Here is a 20,836-nt window from a genome sequence, read left to right as displayed (position 1 = left end):
GAAAATAAAAAAAAATAAAGAATACGAGTAAACTTAGTTAAAAAAATACTACTAGTATATTTTAGATTTTTTTTTTTTGGTTACAATTTTATATATTTATTTTGTAACAAAATAAATTTAGATTTCAATTTAATTTAAAACATCACTATATATATGTCTGTGGTACACTTTTTTTTTGGTTACAATTTTATATATTTATTTTGTAACAAAATAAATTTAGATTTCAATTTAATTTAAAACATCACTATATATATGTCTGTGGTACACTATCAGATATTGTTCTGCCTCACTTGTTAAAACCTAGGTTAACTTTATCTCTTTCGCTTCAAATCCCTAATTCCCAAATCCCCCCAACGTTCCACCGCCATGGATTTCCCTAAGAAACGCAAAACCGAAGAAAACGGCGACGCTAATTCTCCACCCTCCTCCATCGACCCCGCCGTCATACCCACCGCTCTCACCTCAGACGACATCCGCAAGATTCTCCAACCCTTCACTCAAGAACAACTACTCGACCTTCTCCAATCCGCCTCACTTCAACACCCTGACGTGCTCGACGCTGTACGCTCCGTCGCTGACCGCGATACCACCCGCCGTAAACTCTTCGTCCGTGGTCTCTCCGGTGAAACCACCACCGAAACACTCCGCACCGTTTTCTCTTCCTACGGTGACCTAGATGAAGCGATAGTGATATTCGATAAGGCCACCGGAAGATCTAAGGGTTACGGTTTTGTTGTTTACCGTCACGTGGACGGTGCTATCTTAGCCCTAAAAGAGCCGAGCAAGAAAATCGATGGAAGAATGGCGGTGACACAGCTTGCGGCGGCTGGTTCCACCGGTGGTGATGTTTCTACTCGGAAGGTTTTCGTCGGAAACGTTCCGTTTGAAGTTTCAGCGGAGAGTTTATTAAACGAGTTTTCAAAGTATGGTGAAATTGAAGAGGGTCCATTAGGGTTTGATAAAGCGAGTGGTAAAACAAGAGGTTTTGCTTTCTTTGTGTACAAAACTGAAGAGGGTGCGAAGAATTCGGTTGCGGAGTCTATGAAAACGGTTGATGGCCATCAAGTGATTTGCAAGTTTGCTGTTGATAACAAAAAGCCCAAGTCCGTGGGTCAAAATCCATCGGGCTTTCCGGTGGATAATTCTAATGTTAATTATCATGCACCTAATGCCACCATGATGCCGCCGCAGTATGGTGCTCCTCCTAATAGCTATGTGCAGCAACCTTATGGTAATCAGGTTCCTGCAGCTGGTGGATATGGACCTGGGCCTGTTCCTCAGTATGGTGGGCCTGTAGCTGGACCCGGCCCTGTTCCCGGGCCAAGAGGGCCTCAGGCTGCTGTTGGTGGATACCCTGATGGTTCACAATATGGTTACCCGCAACAACCTATGCCGGTGCAGAGACCTCCTCCTGGAGGAATGTACCAGCCTTATTATTGAGGTAATTTTTGTGTTTGATTTTCAATTTTTGTTTTTTAGGCAATATGGTTTTGGTTGTAATGTTGTAGTTTCTTAGTTGCATTCAGATATATTTAGGTTCACTTATAGTTATTAGTTAATGATTTGTTGAAAGTTTTCAATAGTTTGGATTCCCTTTTTAAGTGAAAGCATTATTGATTTGGGAGTAGTATATGCTACTGTCAATCATTACATATGTGTGTTTGGGTGTCTTATTATTAGCTGAAACTTGCAAGTTGATGGTTTTTAAACAAGTGAAGTTTGTTATGGGTAAGATACAAGAGCCTATTATTTAATGGCTTTTGCATCTTACCAATCCACTTTTTTGCTAAATCTTTTGGTGCCTTGGTGGGTTTGAATTGGGTTCAATACATTTATTCAAAAACTGTTTTGTTGCAAGTTCTTGCTGTTGAAGATGATGTAGAATAAAAATTGGGTTCAATATATGTGCAAAACTGTTTTGTTGCAAGTTCTCGCTGTTGAATATGATGTTGAATTCGTATATGTATTTGTTGACTGTCTTTATTTTTCAAGTGATAGTGATAACTTTTGACAGTTCAATTTGTTTTTCAAATGTTAATTGTTGGTTTGAGTTTTGAATAGGTGTTTCGTTCAGCTTTGTGATGGCTTCTTGGGCGCTAGTGCTTTAAATGGTTGTGCTGATTTCGTGCATGCAGAGAATGAAATTTTTGGTCTTGGTTACATGGACTGCTGTAATTTGTTGCTGCTTCACTACATCTGCTTCTATGTGTTATGATCCTATTTGCTCTAGGTGCTAGTTAAAGCTTACATAACTTGGAGTAGTTTTTTAATGTAGTACTTATGTGGAAATTTTGTTGAATTTTTTATTTGGAGTTTTTTCCTTCCTAAACTAGCTTTGTTGCGAAGTTCTTGATCAAAGTGCAAGGTGCAATACATTGAATCTGAAACGTGTTATCGTTGTCTATGCTTCTATGTGCTTCTATGTACTTCTATGTACTATTCATGGTTGTTATTGGTGATACCTCAATTTATTTTTTATGTTTTATCTTTTTACCTCGTTATTTGCTAGTATATGTTTATGACGGCGGGCTCGTGTTATGTCTATTTTTCTGAAATATCCTTCTGATTTGATTTGAAACTAATTTCACATCAAGTATTATAATAATTCAGTTTAGTCAAGTCTTGTGTAAACACCTCCTTTTATGGTTGCCAGCCTTGGTCATTATTTTTACCTCGTTATTTGCTAGTGTGTGTATAATGGCGGGCACGTGTTATGTCTATTTTTTCTGAAATATCCTTCTGATTTGATTTGAAACTAATTTCGCATCATGTCTTATAATAATTCAGTTTAGTCAAGTCTGTGTAAACACCTCCTTTGATGATTGTCAGCCTTGTCTGTGTAAACATCAAAGCTCAAACTTGATGTGCCGATTGCAATGCCATTTATTTTTGTGCGTAAATCCTTAATTTTTACTATGCATAAACATATACTGATGATTTTCTAAAAATACTTCATTATCTCAGAAAACAATCTTTCAATATAGGGAAAATCCACAGAGAATGTTTTGTGAATTCCACAGTTCATGATTCTTATAATTTTTATTTGGCTTGTTTAATGCGCGAGCAAGCTTTGTCAAGCACACATCAAGTTGTTAATAAGTCATTAGTATAACAATAGAAGTATTTGATTTATGATTGATGAAGCTTGTGAGACAGGAAAGCAAGATAAGGGATAGAGCAAAGTAAAAACTATTAATTATGTATGTCTCTATTGAGCTAAAAGTAGGTTATGTATGTGTCTCTTGAGCTAAAATTAGGATATGAAGATGAAAGCATAAGAGAATGTTTTGGTTGTTCTTGCACTGTGCTGCACTTGTTTACGTGGTTTTTTTTTTTTTTTTTGGTTAATTTGTACGTGGTGTTCTTTGTTTGGGTTCTAGAGGAGATAAGTAAATATCTTCAAAGGAATAAGCAAGTTGCTTTGCTATGGTTTGGATTTTTTTTTTTTTCTTTCCCAGTAGTCGCCTTTTGTGCCAAATAACTTATTGTTTGTTTGCAATGTAAGTTTCTGCATTGTTTTCTAATTTTTATTTTGATGGCTTCTTATCAAACATTGTAAATGTTTTCTTTTTTCTTTTTGTTGTTGTTGACATAAGCCTTGTGATTGTTATTGGCTGCAATTACTAATGACTTTTGAGGTGGTTCCTGTCCCATTTTCTATTTGGAGTGGATCGGCCAACATCGCGTTGCATTTTTCCTCTGAGGTCAGGACATAGGACTTTTGGATACCAGTTTGGTCCTTCAAATATCTAGTGAAGGGGCCAAGCTACTTTTTGTATCATTCTCTAAAGTGACACAATTACTTTGTAACATATAACATATTTTCATGAAATAAATGCTAGTATTAGGTGAAATGTATGAGACAAATGGTTTGGTAATGCAAGTGTTGCACGCTTTTACAGTAAAAACGGCTTTTTAATTTGTATTGGTACTGCTATGAATTTGAGTAGTAGTCAAAAGATCTATGGTTCAATGTTATAAAACCATGAGTGGCATGTGTATGCTAGTTGTGAAAATGAAGCCTTAAGATGATACTTTTGGAAGGTGGTGGTGATCACTCGGAATCAGAATGAATCTATTCCACAGGAACCCAGCTTCCATACGTAGATGTGCTAGTGGATCACTGAATGAAAGGCAGGGAACTTTATTTTGTGTGGGTGAAGGTGTCGGTATAGATAATTGGTGCTTAATTGACTCGAGGGGAATTTGTCAATTTGATACCATTCCTCCAAGTCCATTTGGTGTGCGTGATACCTTGGGAAGTTAGAGTTCTTGGGAAATCTGGTGAAGAAGTTGCATGTAGCCTTCACACACACACACACACACACACACACATATATATATATATATATATATGGGTTATGATAGAAGACACCTTTTGTGAAGGTGTCTTTTATCAAGTTACTCTATGAGCATTTGTTAAAAGACACCAACTACTTTTTATGAAGGTGTCTTTTATCAAAGTTATAACTAAAAAAGTGAAAATCACACCTTGAGGTGTGACTTGATAAAAGACACCACACTACTTTTTATGAAGGTGGCTTGTAACATAATATATATATATATATATATATATATATATATATATAGGACATATCTAGTGAGAATGAGTTAATTATATGAGAATGGTGAGCCTTTAGATAAAAAAATAAATGGTTCAGATTTAAAAGGCTCACATGTGTCTTAATGTATTCTATTAATTCTCATCTACTCATTCATTTGTTCATCTTCCCCAAACAACAACGTTTCTGATGTCCACCCAGCCATTTATTTTGAGATCGCTTTTCACCATTTATGTATTTTAAAGAATTACTTTAACACGGTGTTTTTCAAGTCTCTTCTAACAATTGAATCTTTTTTCTGCCCCTTCAAACTCTTCTCTGTTCATTATTCCACCAGCTACGGTGATACCCATATGATGCTTTATTCCTTCCTTCTGTTTGTGTGTCGAATTGAATTGATTTTGTTGAGTACTCTTGTCTCAATTCATTGGATCAAATCTAATTTCATTTAATTGAAGATTTTCTTTTTGCTGATTTTTATTTGAATAGGTAAAATTAACCAATAATTACTTCATTTCTGCATCCTGCATCGTTGAGAGAAGAAAAGAAGGGGCAACAATATTATTTGGATTTTTTTTTTTCAAAAAGAAAAGGAGTTATTTGGAAAGAGTGGACCGTGAATTCAAAATTTAATCCAATTGATTGGCTGAAAAGTAGAATCAGAATGATATGTATACGTTGGTGTTATTTAAAAGACAGTCCAATTGAAAGCAATATCTCTAATGATTTTAATTTGGTGCAGGAAAATTTGGAAAAGTTCCAATGGTGAGATTGTAAAAATTGTAAATAAACAAATCAGTTTTTTGATGTAGATAATTGTTGTTTATATGAGCATAGGGGGAAAATCGGTTGAAGAAGATGGTAGATCTAAGAAGATGAAAAGGTAAAACAAGTTTATAAGAAATGATTAACTATGGAAAGGCACACGTGAGCATTTTAAATCTGAACCATTAATTTTTAATCTAAAGGTTGTTAAGTGTTCTCACCATTCTCATGTAATTAACTCATTCTCACTAGATATGACCTATATATATAACACCACAAATAGATACTATCCTTAACGCAAAAAAAAGTGGATAGCTAAAAACATATATTTTTTTTTTGTTATATATATATATATATATATATATATATATATATATATATATATAACAAAACAAATAGATACTATCCTTAACGCAAAATAGATTCTATCCTTAACGCGAAAAAAAAGTGGATAGCTAAAAATATATATATATATTTTTTTTACATGTAGCTAAAATTTGTTTGAACGCACAGCTATATTTGTGAGAAGGAACTTACGAAACAATATTTAATAATGAGAGGAGATAAATCATAAAGTAGTAGTAAGAAAGAAGAATGGGTTTAGTTTCTTGATTGGGATCTATTCCATTTGTAGTGCCAATGATTTGGATAGCACACAGCCTGTTGTCTGAAAAAAGAAGTATGCAGTCACACATTTGATCACGAAGGTGTTTTTACATTCCATCCTTTGCTCCTATTGGCAAATTGAAGAATAAAATCAAATATGAGAAAAATATTTGTCTCAAACAATACAAGAATAAAAGAAAAATATTGGTAAGGTAAACTCCCTGAACTTGTGCTGATAAACAAGGAATTCAACTTAGAAGATTCTTTGGTTGTTTGTTCTCTTTGAGTTCAAATATGAGACCTTACAGTTATGTGTGAGTTTTAGGTAGTTTGCCACTTCATTTATAAGATAAAAAAAACTTGAGATTCCCCGGCTGCATTTATTAAATGATGAAGAACTTACTTCAACAAACCCAATATTTCCATTGCTCTTTTTAAATCCACTTCAAGAAGTACATGAACAAGAATCATCGCATATAAGTTAACAACTTTTGGCTTATAGGTTTATCTTTCCAAATAAGATCTCAATTAAGTATTTTGGTACCTTTGAGCTATTCTTTTGCTGTATTCCCATGGAAGTCAGTACAAAGTTTCCAAGAGCGACAAGCGCTTTCTCCGAAATTTCTTTCACTAAGAATAATTCCAAGAGGATTGATACCACCCCTTTCTGGCATATAGAGGTTTCAATTCTCTAACACATACGACAAAGTGCATAGGGCTTGCAACACAAGATTTCTGGCATCAAATTTTGAGCATAAGTTAAGAATGTTTTTAATAAATGGATGAAAATCTAATGAAGCGTGAGGGAATGTAATGCTTACTACAGATGATAAGGAAGAGAGCAAGTATGCAAATTCACTTATTATTGATTCATCTTCAAGGTCTACTCTCTTAGGCAGCTTGGGTAATATAAATATTCTAGCCTACAACATGAATGTCATGTTCCAGAAAGAAAAAGAAAAAAACAATGTATCATGTCATGAATCCCCCTTATGAAGTATCAACGAAATTAATAACCAAATCATGTTGCTGTTTCAAAAAAAAAAAACCGAAACATGTAACATGTTGTAACTAAGTATAAGCAAGGTTGCCCTAAAAAAAAAAGTATAAGTATTGAAACATATTCTTATTGTGTTGCTGAAGTCAGTGTGAACTAGTCATTATGTCATTTCCCACATTCTTCAATCCTTTACTCTTAATTCCCCTTTTGGTAGGATTCTTCATTGAGCAATGCTATATCTCTAGAAAAATAACATCAAGAATTCTTCAAGAATAAAGAATAGCCAATCACAATACACTATTTGCCACAATTCAAGGAGGTGTGGCTGAAAAATAGGAAGTGGACAAATAAATCATCCAATTAAAATTTGCCAACTATTTCTTGAAAAATTCTTGAAGCTATTTTTCTTGAGAAGTAGCATTTTCCATCTTCATTTTATAAATTTATACTCCTTCCGTCACTTTTTACAGAATAATTTACAAAAATCGCAGCTACTAAAAAAAGTGTTTGAAGTAATAAATTTGTCATAAATGTATGTTACTATTAACAAATTACTTTGTCATAGAGATATTTAATGTTAATTTTTCATATTTTAAGGTATATTGACGACATTAACGAGGGGTGTATTTAGAAAAATAGTAATAAATGCATCTAAAAATTTGTAGATAATCTTATATTTAGGGACACGATTTTTTTATAAAGTAGTCTTATAAAAAGGGATAGAGGGAATATAAGATAAAAACGTTGGTGTGTATAGAGTTTATATATATAATATAACAACAATTTAGAGAGAAAAACAAATTTAATGAATATTAAAAAAAAAACATTTTTTATTGAAACATTAACTTTCAATTAGAGAGTGGAAAATGGGATTAAAAAAATATAGGCCAACTTCCACATTTCCTCCATTCTTAGATTTAACTCAATATTGTGAAGCACTGCACACACTACCAGTTGAACCATAACCACCAAGGCCAACTACTATGTATTTAACAAAACAAACTCTTGTCTTTGCTCCACAAAGGTCAAAATATGCTGATACTCATGGTGGCTCCACTTCACCAATTTCTGATTAAAGCAATATATAAGTTGCAGATACTTTTACTTATATTCTTGGGATAACAGAAGTGTAAGTGATCTTTAAGCATCCCTAAAATTAATGCATGTTAAAATTAAAAAAAGCAGGCTCCAATTTCTTTGACGTGTCTCCTTTCACCTTATGATCCTAGAAAGTTTAACTATAGTGGTTATGTAATTGCTTTGAGTTATTGAGGTATAAGCTTATCTTAGGGATAACCAATCCAATCATTCTTTTACGGATATGCACTTACTTGAATCCATGAACAAATAATTCAGACACTTTTTTCTATAACAACTAAAAACACTGAATAAGAACTCAAATTTAAAATTAAAGTCGCAGTTAAGTTTATAGCACACCATGTAAGGTATTGAACTGCAATGGTGTACAAAGAGATATATATATATATATATATATATATATATATATATATATATATATATATATATATATATATATATATATATATATATATATATATATATAGCAAAATGAACAAAGAACATAAGAAATCTGAAACTTACATGTAAAATGTCAAATTAATTGTTTCTTTTTGTATTTTAGGTTGTGAATTCTGAGACCCAAAAAGAGTTAAGCTAAGGAGAGAATTAGAATAGAAGAACCCTATATATGTGCATATGAAACACACACCAGGACGCACAGAACATGCAGAAGAATTTCCATTTAAATCTTATAGTAAATATTTATTTAAGCCGTAAATCTAAAATTGTGAGTTTTTTCAGCTAAGCAGATTGCTTATTTTTCACTGTGTCCATATTAGTTAGTGGTATAAGTAACAAGCTTGATTCAAGTAGTAGCAAGCTTGAAGATGGAGGGAGATGGGATTTTAGTTGGAGACGTCGCTTATTTGTGTGGGGAGAAAACCAAATTTTGGGTGATTTGGGGGGTTTTGTAAGGATTGATGAGGAGGATAAGTGGAGGTGGAACTTGGGGGAGGATGAGGTTTTTACGGTAAAATCATTATATTACAAGTTGGAAGAGAGAGGGAGGGTGGAAGGAGCAAGATCGGCGGTTGAGAAGTGTTTTTCGCAATATTTGGAAGACCGGCAGGGACGGATCTATGTGGTTGGGTGTGTGGGCATGTGCCTACACAAAATTTTTAGAAAACTTTTTTTTTAGTAGCATAATACACCAAAAGTTGATATTTTGACAACATAGCCCACACTTCTCACAAATCATTTCTCTTTTGGCCCACACATATTATTATATATCTCAATTCTTTCTTGACAATATGAATATTATTAAGAATCAAATGTAAAATCGAATGAGAGATGATCGGTTAAATGATTGTTTAGTTATTTATATCGATAAAAATATTTTTATTGATATTGAAAATGAGAAAATCATAGAGGACAGTTTTTAATGTTACAAATTTTTATATATAGTGCCCCCACTATTCAAAAATCCTGGATCCGTCCCTGAAGACCGGAGTGCCTTCAAAGGTTTCCGCTTTGGTTTGGAAGGCCCTCCTTGATAGAATCCCAACTAGAGTGAATTTGGAGATTAGACGTTGTTTGCCTCCGGATGTTGGCTCAAATTGTGTTTGGTGTGGGGTGGTGCCCGAATGTACATCTCATATTTTCCTACATTGTGGCATGGCTAGGAATATTTGGTTGAAGCTAATGGAATGGTTAGACTTGAATTTCATTATGCCTCCAAATATGTTTATTCATTGGGAGTGTTGGAATGGAGGAATTTCAAACAAGAAGATTCGGAAGGGCTTGAGAATGATTTGGCAAGCGGCTATTTGGGTTATGTGGAAGGCTAGGAATGATACCATTTTCAATGCGGGTGTGACAAGGTGGGAAGAGGTGGTAGACGAGATCAAGGTATTGTCATGGAAATGGTTGTTGGGGAGCAGGAAAGTGCAGCCGTGCTTGTTTTACGAGTGGGTTGGAGCCCACGTGACTGTCTGCAGAGATAATTGGTAACAGGAGATGCTGTTGGGATGTTGGTCTCGGCAATCTTGCTTGGTGCTTTTGGTTTTGGCAGCTGCTACCTCCTTCTGCTATGTCCTTCTCTGCTGTGTTAGAAAGGTCTGTGGTGGCTTTTCTGTGGTGCGGCAAGCTGCTGTTGGGTGCAGTCTGGTTGGGGGCTTTCCTGGCTTGCGCGGCTGTGTTGTTTGGGCAGGAGTGTGCGAGTTTAGGTGGTGAGGCAGGGGTATTCCGTTGGTGCTGATTTTATAGCCCGGTGTACACCTCGGCCTCATGATTTTTTCTTGCCGGGAGCTTTTCTCTTATGGTTTCATTTGTATCGGTTTTTATGTTTCCTTTCCGCGAGTTGTTGGTGCTTCTCTCACCCTCTCGTCGATGAATAAAATTTGCCGATTCAAAGAAAAGTAGCAGGATCGGCATTATTCCAGAATAATTAGAAGAAAAAAATTGATTCAGAAACCCACTTGGGTTGCCCTGGTGGTGGTATTGGCTTGGGATCCGGGAGTGTGCTCCTCCTCGAGGTCTCAGGTTTGATTCTCTCCGGTGTCAATTTGGGTGGGCTAATTTAGCTTCTTCACAAAAAAAAAAATTGATTCAGAAAATGGAAAAGAAATTCATAATATACGAACATTATTAATTAATAGCATACAAGAGGTCATATTGATTGGAAGATTTTGATGTGTTTGAAATCAGTTGCTTGTCTCAGTTCCAACAAATTTAGATTTGGTTTCACACTGAGTGTTGTTTTTGCAGCACAGGGAAGTCCCACATCGTTCAAAAGTATGGAAAGCACGCAAAGCCTTCTTATAAATAGCGAATTCGTTGCTCGATTAAGCATATTCTTAACGTTTGAAATGAATGTGCTCAACATACTATTCTTTCATTGCGTTCAACTTCCACTTTTATTTAATAAAATTCACTTATGAATTTTGTCTAATTTAAGGGAGTTCGGCGAATGGGAAGAATGGTGTTTAGTTGGCATAAATACTAGTTTAATGTGTTGTTGTTTTTGGATTTTCAAACTGTTTATTTGGATTTTCAAATTCAATTATCTACCGAAGTTTACTAGGTTAAGTCACGACTAGGTTGCTCTCTTTAAGATGTTTTGTGGCACTGCCCAAAATTGTGCAAAACAGACTATCAACCACGCTGGCTCCAGGATAAAACCACCTCCAATATGGTACCAAGACCATTCTTTTAATACTGAAACCACTTTAATATGGTACTGTTACCACTCTATTATGGTGTTGAGACCACTCAAATATGGTGTTACCACCATTCTAACCTTTAAGTTCTCCAAACTATCAATATGGTACTGCGACCACTCAAATATGGTGATACCACCATTTCTCCTCAAATAGAAAAATATTGAAATAATTTTTATATACCGTTAAGATCATTATAATTCCGACGGGACATTGTTATTCCAAATAGGGACTATGATCTTAAAAGTACTCTTTATTTCGAAGGGGCATATGTTATCGAAGGGACTATGTTTTTAAGACCATTCTTAATTCCGAAGGGACATTAAACCGAAGAAGGGACTATGGTCTTAAGAACACTCTTAGTTCCGAAGGGACAGAAAAAGGAGATGAAGAGAAGAAAGACTCGTCAACACAAGTCAAGAAAGGGAGAAGAGAGAAAGAGTTCCCGACAACTCAATGAAACTCTTTGGTGTGATTTTTGAACTAGGTGAACTCTCCTTTTATAGGGAGAGTTTGTAACTAATTTGGAGAAACTTAAGAATTAAGTAAACTTAAAAAATTAAGCAACCCACAGATCAGCTCAAGTAACAAACTAATCGAATAAGTTCAAAAAGAAACAAATCCACTAACGAAGGAAAGATAGGAAATTCAATTAGATTCTCAATCTTATCACAACAAACATAAACTAAAATTATGGGGAGTGATATCCATGAATTAAAAATAATAATTACTATTATTTTCATCATTATTGGGTATTTAAAATTAAATACCGCAATTTAAACACTACTAATGTGTGTGTTCTATTTTATGTGGGACCCCCACATTCTATTTTTTTAATTCACACAACACTAGATCAAAGTTTAATTACTTAATGTTTAATCTTCAAACTTCCAATTTCTTTCCAACTTCACACCAATGTTCCAACATGTGTTAATCTGCGTCTTGTTGTATTAGTAAATTTGGTTGCTGAATTGAACGAATTTAGCAAAATTACCTGAAACTACATAAAAAAGATATATTTAATAAATATTTTCTTTAATTAAAATTACAGGGTTAAAGTAAATGAGATAAAATATGATATGTTATATTGAATTAGCTTATAAAAAAGTTATAAGTTAGTTAGTAAAAATAAGTTATAAGCTCATGAGAAAGTAACGGTTATCGAAGGAGTCTATTCTAAATGTCTTGTCAAGTCTATTCTAGTTAAATGAACTTATATGACATAAACTATAAATTATAAGTTCAAAAAAATGTCTTGCCAAATGAACCCCAAATAGTTTAAATGAACTTAATTTGTGCCTATTTTTTCATTGTATTCGTGGCTTTTAGTAAACAATAAACCTTAATTTGATTGGCATGGGTTTCTTCTAACTTAACTAAGGTCATGGGTTCGAATTCAACTTTGGGTATGCAACAACGTTAAAACACTAAGGCAGATTTTACTGCCCATTTGAGTCCCACAAGACTCGAGGGATTAGTCCCTGTAAGTTTTGCGAAGAGGATACCCGGTTAAAAAAAAAACCTTAATTTGATCAAATTTGAATAATTGATAATGTTCTATACATAATTTGACACATGTTGGACTTCATATGGGATCCTTCGAAGAACAATAATTTATACAAACAAACTCAAGTTTGTACCGAAAAACACTCTCAATTTCTTTGCTCTTAGTTTTGCATTCATAATTTTAACCTCACAATCTCATATTCTTGGTCTTCATTGGACAATGTATTTCACTCAATTTTATGGCATTAATCTCAATCAACATCTTCTCAACCAAAAGAAAACTCCGTCAACATAATTTTTAATAGTCTTTGTTGCATTTTATGGAAAATTATCAACATCCTAATTCTTAAATTTTTCAATTTTTGTAACCACCAGTTGATCGTACCTGATCAAAAGGTGACCACCTGTGCAGTTTTGTATGATGGTTGAATGGTGGTGGAAATCATCAATTGATAACTTGCACGACGGGGTGTGTGTACCTGCAGACACTCTGACGCTCAAGTTAGTATGAGATCAAAATGAAGGTTTAGGAAGAGAGTAGATTCTAACCTTGGAGACTGCGAATAGTCCCCTTTATATAAAGGTGGGTGTTTGCAGAGCCGTTGTAAGCTACACGTGTGCTCGACTATTACAAATTCGTAGGAAGTTTAACCGCCGAGGAGAGATTCGCCGGAGCCATGGTGGTGACCGTTAGTGTTCGTTTGAACATGTCTTATTTGCTCTGAGCACCTCCCTCGCGGGGAGGGGTGTGTTGCAGTAATGTTGTCAAATGCGGAATCTGGGCTTGGTTTGTATTGTGCCTAAATGCTTTGGCCCGTTCAGAACACCATCAAAGCTCAAACTTGACGACTTGAAGATTATGTCTTTGTTAGTTGTGGGACATAAAGCCTAATTTTTGGTTCACGACTTAACGATTGGGTCTTTGTTAGTTGTGGGAGTTATTCACAAAGTTGCATGATACACTTCTTACTCAAACATGACTAAGACATTTCATTTCATTTTGTTCATGATATAAGTTCAACAAGTTAACTGTCTAATAGATTTTCAAACTATGTTTGAGTTGACTATTCATTGCACGTCATATTCAAACAGTGTGCTTTCGACAACCGTGAATTTGAATCCCATGCGGGGATTATTTATTACTTTAATTGTTTTAATTTCATTACATTGCAAATTAATAAAAAATCTCAAACTTTTGCACACATTCATACATTAATTCAATATAAGATATATTGTAGTTCTTAACAATACAATTGACCTGATTGAAATCCAGAGAGGCAAAATATATAACATAATACAACACATCAAATAGTGTTGTTTTTGGATTTCCAAATTATTGTATTTGGATTTCCAAATTCTATTTTCTACCGAAGTTGTTACTAGGTTGAGTCACGACCAGGTCGCTCTCTTTAAGACGTTTCGTGGCACTACCCAAAATTGTGCAAGGTAGACTATCAACCACGCCGCCTCCAGGATAAAACAAGCCCAGCTACAACTGTGCGGTTAACTACTGCACTGTAGAAAACCGTTCGAGAATTACACCTTCAAATATGGTACTAAGACCACTCTTTAATACTGAAACCACTTTAATATGGTATTGTTACCACTCTGTTATGGTGCTGAGACCACTCAAATATGGTGTTTCCACCATTCTAACCTTTAAGTTCTCCAAACTATCAATATGGTACTATGACCACTCAAATATGGTGTTACCACCATTTCTCCTCAAATAAAATTATTGAATAATTTTTATATACCGTTAAGATCATTCTTGATTCCGACGGGACATTGTATATTCCAAATAGGGACTATGATCTTAAAAGTACTCTTTATTCCGAAGGGACATATATTATCGAAGGGACTATGAACTTAAGACCATTCTTAATTCCGAAAGGACATTAAACCGAAAAGGGACTATGGTCTTAAGAACACTCTTAAAAATATGGTTCAATCGATTGATCGAAGCCACTCGATACGGTACGTAACCGCTCTATTTGAAATCGAAAGGGACAGAAAGGAGTAGAAGCAGAAGAAACTTGTTAACACAAGTAGGAGGGAGAAGAGAAGAAAAGAATTCCCGACAACTCAATGAAATTCTTTTCGGTGTGTGGAATGCACTGTGTGAGCTCTCTATTTATAGAAAAAATTCACAACTAATAAGTGAGAAACTTTGGGAACAAGTAATATGAGAAACTTTGGGAACAAGTAACATATTACTTTGTGATTAAGTAATTCACATATTAGATCTAGTACAAAAATATCTTAATTGAGTACTAAAATATATTAAATTTAGTACAAAAATATATTATATTATGTACCAAAATATTTTAGCAAAACTTGGGGACTAAGAAAACACTTTCTAATAATGATTAAATTAATTATTTAATTTATCATTTCCAAATAATAAAATATATATCAATATATATTTTTTCTCTAGTGCTTATGTACCCCCATTAATTAGAGGTACACCCCCACTATATAAACACTACTAATGTGTGTGTTCCATCCGATGTGGGACTTCCATTTTTTTCAATTCACACAACACTAGTTCTACCCAACATGGAAATTTGTGTTTAGTCTTTTTAACTCAATTTCCACACATGTTCCAACAGTCACCCTTAGCATGAACAAGATCCATGGTTGCATGAGGAAGTAGATGTTTCAACAAAGCACATTCTTCTCTTCTTGCTTGGATATGAATTTCTAAAGTGGGAATTCCATTGAGGTATAGGAGCCTTTTCCAGCACAGAATCTAATGCTTGATGAACCATATTTCACATTTGCAATACTTTGAGTTGCCTCAGCATTGTCCCCTTTGCAACATGCAAACACAAATACATTTTCATCTTGCTTTCCAATGTTGACATTTCTACCTTCACTAGTTGAAGTTGAAGTGCATGAAGTGTAATTAACCATTGACCTTCAAAATCAAATTTGGCACATTTTATAGTTTTTAATTGCTTAAATAGTAATTCTTTATTCATTACTTTTTTTTGGAAAATTTATATTTTTATTGTTAACCAACGATTGAGTTGATTTATTTTAGGTAGATGAAAGATGATTATACTATAGAATTATTGAGCAAAGCATTTTAGCCTGTTAAAAAAAATGAATTATTGAGCAAAGAATCAATGGAATGAGTTGAGACGTTGAACAAGAATTATTATAGGAGGTGGATTATTTGATATCAGTTGTTAACAAAATACATCTCTCTTAACTATTAACCACTGGCATTTGTGTATTTAAAAATGGAATAAAAGTGTAACCAGTTTTGATTAGGAGATTCTTTAATTTTTTAGGAGACTATGAGATCCTTAAATTTTAAATGCAATATTCCTTGTCCCACATCACCAGTAGGGGTAAGGGCGTAAGGCAACAAATTAAGATAAGATGGCATGTCCACAACAAAACTTTAAAGCAACATATCTTAATCAATATGATTGCAATGAAAACTTTTCTTCTTTATTTTTTTCTCTTTTGATTAAGATCACCAAATTAAAATACCTTGTAAAAAGATCGTACTCCAATTTCTTTGTCGCGTCTCCTCTCACCTTATGATCATAAAATACTCAACTATAATGGTTAAGTATATCTTGGGGATAATGTAATGGTTCTCAAAATTGAAAGTGAAATAAAATGGATAATTGCAATTGATTATTAATTCAAATGTAAAATTGATATATGAGAAACCAATTTGAGTTGATGTTCTTAGAGCATCTTCAATGGGGAGTCCTTACTTAACAAGGACCACTCCCCGTTAAGAACCCTCCATTGGAGGAAGAAAAATTGAGTCTCAGTTAAGGAACGGACAACTATATAAGGACACTCTCTCTCCTAGGTAACTAACGGGTCCCACGTTTAAAAAAGTAATAAAATGTGTACTACTTGGTCCCACTCGCATAAAGAAGTAATAAAATGTGTACTACTTGGTCCCACTTGTAAAAATGAGTAATAGATAAATTATTTTTGTTTAATATGTAAATATAGTGGGACATATTTAAGTACTTTTCATTGGAGTCCTTATTAATGTATTGCCATTGAAGTCATTGAGTCCTTAATATGTACTTTTATTAAAAAATTATAAATAAGTGATGTGTCACGTGGGGTCTATTTAAGAAGTCCTTGTTAGGGAACTACCATTGTGGATGCTCTTAGAGTTTATGTCTTATAAATTATAACCTCAAAAAAATGTCTTGCCAAGTTTATTCTAGTTAAATGAACTTATAAGATTAAACCAAATAAAAATAAAAAGAACTTATAAGACATAAACTATAGATTATAAGCACAAAAGAATGTCTTACCAAATAGACCCAAAATAGTTTAAATGTTTTCGATTTGTGCCTATTTTTTCATTGAAATCGTGGCTTTTAGTAAACAATAAACCTTACTCTGATCAAATATGAATAATTGATGATATTCTATACATAATTTGACCTAGAATAATTGGATTTTTTAAAGAATAATAATTTATAAAAACAAACTCAATTTTGTACCAAAAAAACACTCTCAATTTTTCTCTCTTAGTTTTGCATTCATAATTTTAACCTCATAATCTCATATTTCTGGTCTTCATTGGACAATGTATTTCACACAATTTTATGACATTAATCTAAATCAACATCTTCTCAACCAAAAGTAAACTCCATCAACATAATTTTTAATAGTCTTTTGTTGCATTTATGTAAAATTATCAACATCCTAATTCTTAAAAAATTTCAATTTTTGTAACTACTAGTAAAACTCATCGCATTTCTACCGTAAACCACCCAACCCAAACATGTTTTATAGACCTAAATGGATATCTAAGGTGGAGTGTTTACTCGTTATGAACATGAAACATTGATTGGGTCTATGTCAGAATGTCAAGTTCCACAATTTTAGACTTAATTTTGTCAAACCATTATGCTTGAAGAGGGAGAAAGATGTTCCATTTCAAAAAAAAAAAACTCGAGTTATTCACAAGATCGTGATAATACATATCTTACTCAATCATGACTCGATGTTTCAAATGAACCAGTTATGGGAGTTGGAAATAAAGCAGAATTTTTGGTTCACGACTTGACTATTGGGTTTTTGTTAGTTGTGGGAGTTATTCACAAGGTATCATGATACACTCCTTACTCAAACATGACTCAAACATTTCATTTCATTTTGTATGATATAAGTTCAACAAATTAATTGTCGAAAAATTATAAGTTAGTAAAAATAAGTTATAAGCTTATGAGAAAAAGACGGTTATTAAATGAGTCTATTCTTGTTAAATAAATTTATAAGACAAACTATAACTATAAGCTCAAAAATTTCCATGCAAAGTCTATTTTAGTTAAATGAACTTATAAGACATAAACTATAAATTATAAGCTCAAAAAAATGTTTTGCCAAATAGACCTCGAATAGTTTAAATGTTTTCGCTCTTGTGCCTATTTTTTCATTGAAATTGTGGTTTTTAGTAAACAATTAACCTTAATTTTATTAGCATGGGTCTCTTCTAGCTTAACCAATGTCTTAGGTTCGAATCCAGCATTGGATATGCAACAACGTTAAAACTTTTAGGAGTGTTTTCCGACCATTTAAGTCCCACAAGGCTCGAGGGATTAGTCTCCACAAAATACGTGCGGAGGATACCGTTTTAAAAAAAAAAAAACCTTGACTTGATCAAATTTGAATAATTGATAATTTTCTATACATAATTTGACACATGTTGAACTCCATGGGATTTTTCAAAGAATAATAATTTATAGTCCAAGATCTCAATGTAGACCTCCAATCTTAAGTGGGGATTCACATTTTTTAATATTAGAATATTGTAATGTAAAGATTTAAAGTTATTGATAGATGATTAACAAGTCTCGTTTATGACATTTGTGTGAGATGTTGAGTTGGAGGGATTGAATGCTTATTAGATACTACTATCAAAAAATTACAAATGAGTGATGTGTACATGTGAGACTCATTTAAATATCCGAAAATAAATGTCTCCATTGTATATGCTCTGACGAGCATTCTCAAATGATGGTCGATGATGGATCTTTCACCATCGTAGAAATGCACCGATGGTATTATTGATATATTGGTTTTGTTGGAACACTAGTCATTCTAGTGAAGAAAATTGGAAAGAAAAACACTATGAAAGAACTAGTGTGTGGGTGTGACTTAAAAATGTCCCACATTGGAGGGTCACCCCAATTAGTAAGTGTTTATATATGGGCAAAGTGACCTCCAAGGGTGTGCCCTTGGGGTACCCAATTTTGTGAACGGGTGAACGCTTACAAAATATATATATATATCACGCGTGCGACGACGCCGCCGTCCGACCGACCGGGCTTGGGTCGTGGGTTAAAAAAATGATATATATATATATATATATATATATTTTTTTTTTTTTTGTCACTTGAAAATGTTAAATTAATTAATTAATTAATTTTTCATTATACGAAAGCGTTACGCGTAACAAATGAATGTGTTACGATCCGACCCGATCCAAAACGCATATCCAGAAACTTCCGGATATATCCAATTAAGAAACAAAACGCGTTTGCTTAAGGATTAAGCAGACTTAATCCCCAAGTCACGCGTAAAACATGTTTGCTTAAGGATTAAGCAGACTTAATCCCCAAGTCACGCGGTTTTTTGTTACGAACTCTGCCTATAAAAGGAGAGCTCGCCCCACTCATTCTTTACACCAAATCTCTGAAGTGGATAAAATAGTCACAAGAAAGGGGGGGTTTGAATTGTGACCCTTTAAAAATTATCCTGCAACTTAAAAATTAATTCTCAAGTGGAAACTTGGAATAGTTAAGTTAATAGCAGACTTCAGAACGTTCTGATGTCTGAGTGCAAAAACAGTTTAAAGCAGACTTCAGAATGTTCTGATGCTGAGTGCAAAAACAGTTTAACAAAGTAAATGTGTTTGTGTGTGTTTGTGTTTGCAGTAAGTAAAGAGTATAGGGAAGAGAAAGAACACACAGAAGTTTATAGTGGTTCACCCAATGTGGGTTAGTCCACTCCTCACAATCTTGTGAGAGTTTCCACTATGATGCTTGAGATAACCTCTCAAATCCTGCACCTTACAATCTGTGTTCACCTGAACACTTACAACCCTGTATTCTCTAAGCCTCAGCAGGCTTGCACCTTGTTGCTAAGATAACCTCTTAGACTTTTACAACCTTTGCTCAAACTAACACTTTAGTACCCCTAAAGCTAGATGAGACTTTTTCGTCTTGCTAAGTTACCCACTTAGACTTTTACACCTTTGCTCAAACTAACACTTTAGTACCCCTAAAGCTAGATGAGACTTTGTTACAATTTGTAAGAAGGTTTGAATGTTTGTGAATCAAACAGACAAGAAGAAAAGAGGAAGGAAAAAGTTATATGTGAAGAAGATAACAGAGAGTATTGATTTGCACTAAGTAATGAAAGCCTTAGTCATTGATCAATTTCAGTTTGCAAAAGCTTCAAACAAAATCAAGTTGTTTTCTTGTATGCTTTGCAATTTGTGTGGAGTTTGAATGTTTGAGAATCAAACAGAGGAGGGGTAAGAGAAGTTATCTTTGCAAGAGATAACAAAGAGTATTGATGTGCACTAAGTAAATGAAAGCCTTAGCCATTGATCAATTTCTGTTGCAAGAGCTTTTAAACAATCTTCAAGTTGTTTATTTGAATGCTTTGGCAAGGTGCAAGTAATGCTGAGCCTTTGAACTGTATTTATAGAGTCCTTGGGCTCATATAGCCGTTGTAGGGTGTCCAATGGTGTTATGCCATGTGTCCTGGGTCCCACAAGCTTTTACTTGAAATTCTGGGCGAACATTCTGATCTCTGATGAACTTCAGAATGTTGTTGCGTTCATGATGATCTTCATCTGGGTTCATCATGTTCTTCATCTGGGTTCATCATGTATGAATGAACATATGAAGTTCTGGGCGTGTCATATGCTTTTCATATGAATTTCTGGGCAATAACCAAAGTATGGGCTTTTCTTCATACTTCAGAAAGTTCATTTCCCAGATCTGCCTTGGAACTTGGTGCAGGAGGATATAGTGGGATTCTGCATCTTCAGACCCATGCTTTAAGAGATTTTCTGATACTGAACAGTACCTGCTCCCTTGTGTGTCTAATTCCAATTGAATCTGTCATGAGGTTGCTTTTGCTTTTGCTTTTGC

General features: G+C 34.1%; 1 pseudogene across 3 annotated transcripts; it reads left to right on the top strand.

The window, feature by feature from the left end:
* Positions 1 to 268: 268 nt before the first annotated feature.
* Positions 269 to 3,908, top strand: LOC146932220 (UBP1-associated protein 2C pseudogene; annotated as a pseudogene). Of its 3 annotated transcripts, none has more exons than XR_015006984.1 (2): positions 269 to 1,441; positions 3,668 to 3,908. The product of XR_015006984.1 is annotated as a UBP1-associated protein 2C pseudogene, transcript variant X3 (transcript). The 3 variants fall into 3 exon arrangements; XR_015006983.1 differs by having other exon boundaries at positions 3,597 to 3,821; XR_015006982.1 differs by lacking the exon at positions 3,668 to 3,908 and adding an exon at positions 2,062 to 2,404.
* The last annotated feature ends 16,928 nt before the right edge of the window (positions 3,909 to 20,836 follow it).

The sequence above is a fragment of the Medicago sativa genome, chromosome 4 (assembly GCF_051527215.1).
Source record: "Medicago sativa cultivar Bolivia chromosome 4, Bolivia_mono, whole genome shotgun sequence".
NCBI classification, from domain to species: Eukaryota; Viridiplantae; Streptophyta; class Magnoliopsida; order Fabales; family Fabaceae; genus Medicago; species Medicago sativa.
This window is presented reverse-complemented; position numbering and strand designations above follow the sequence as displayed.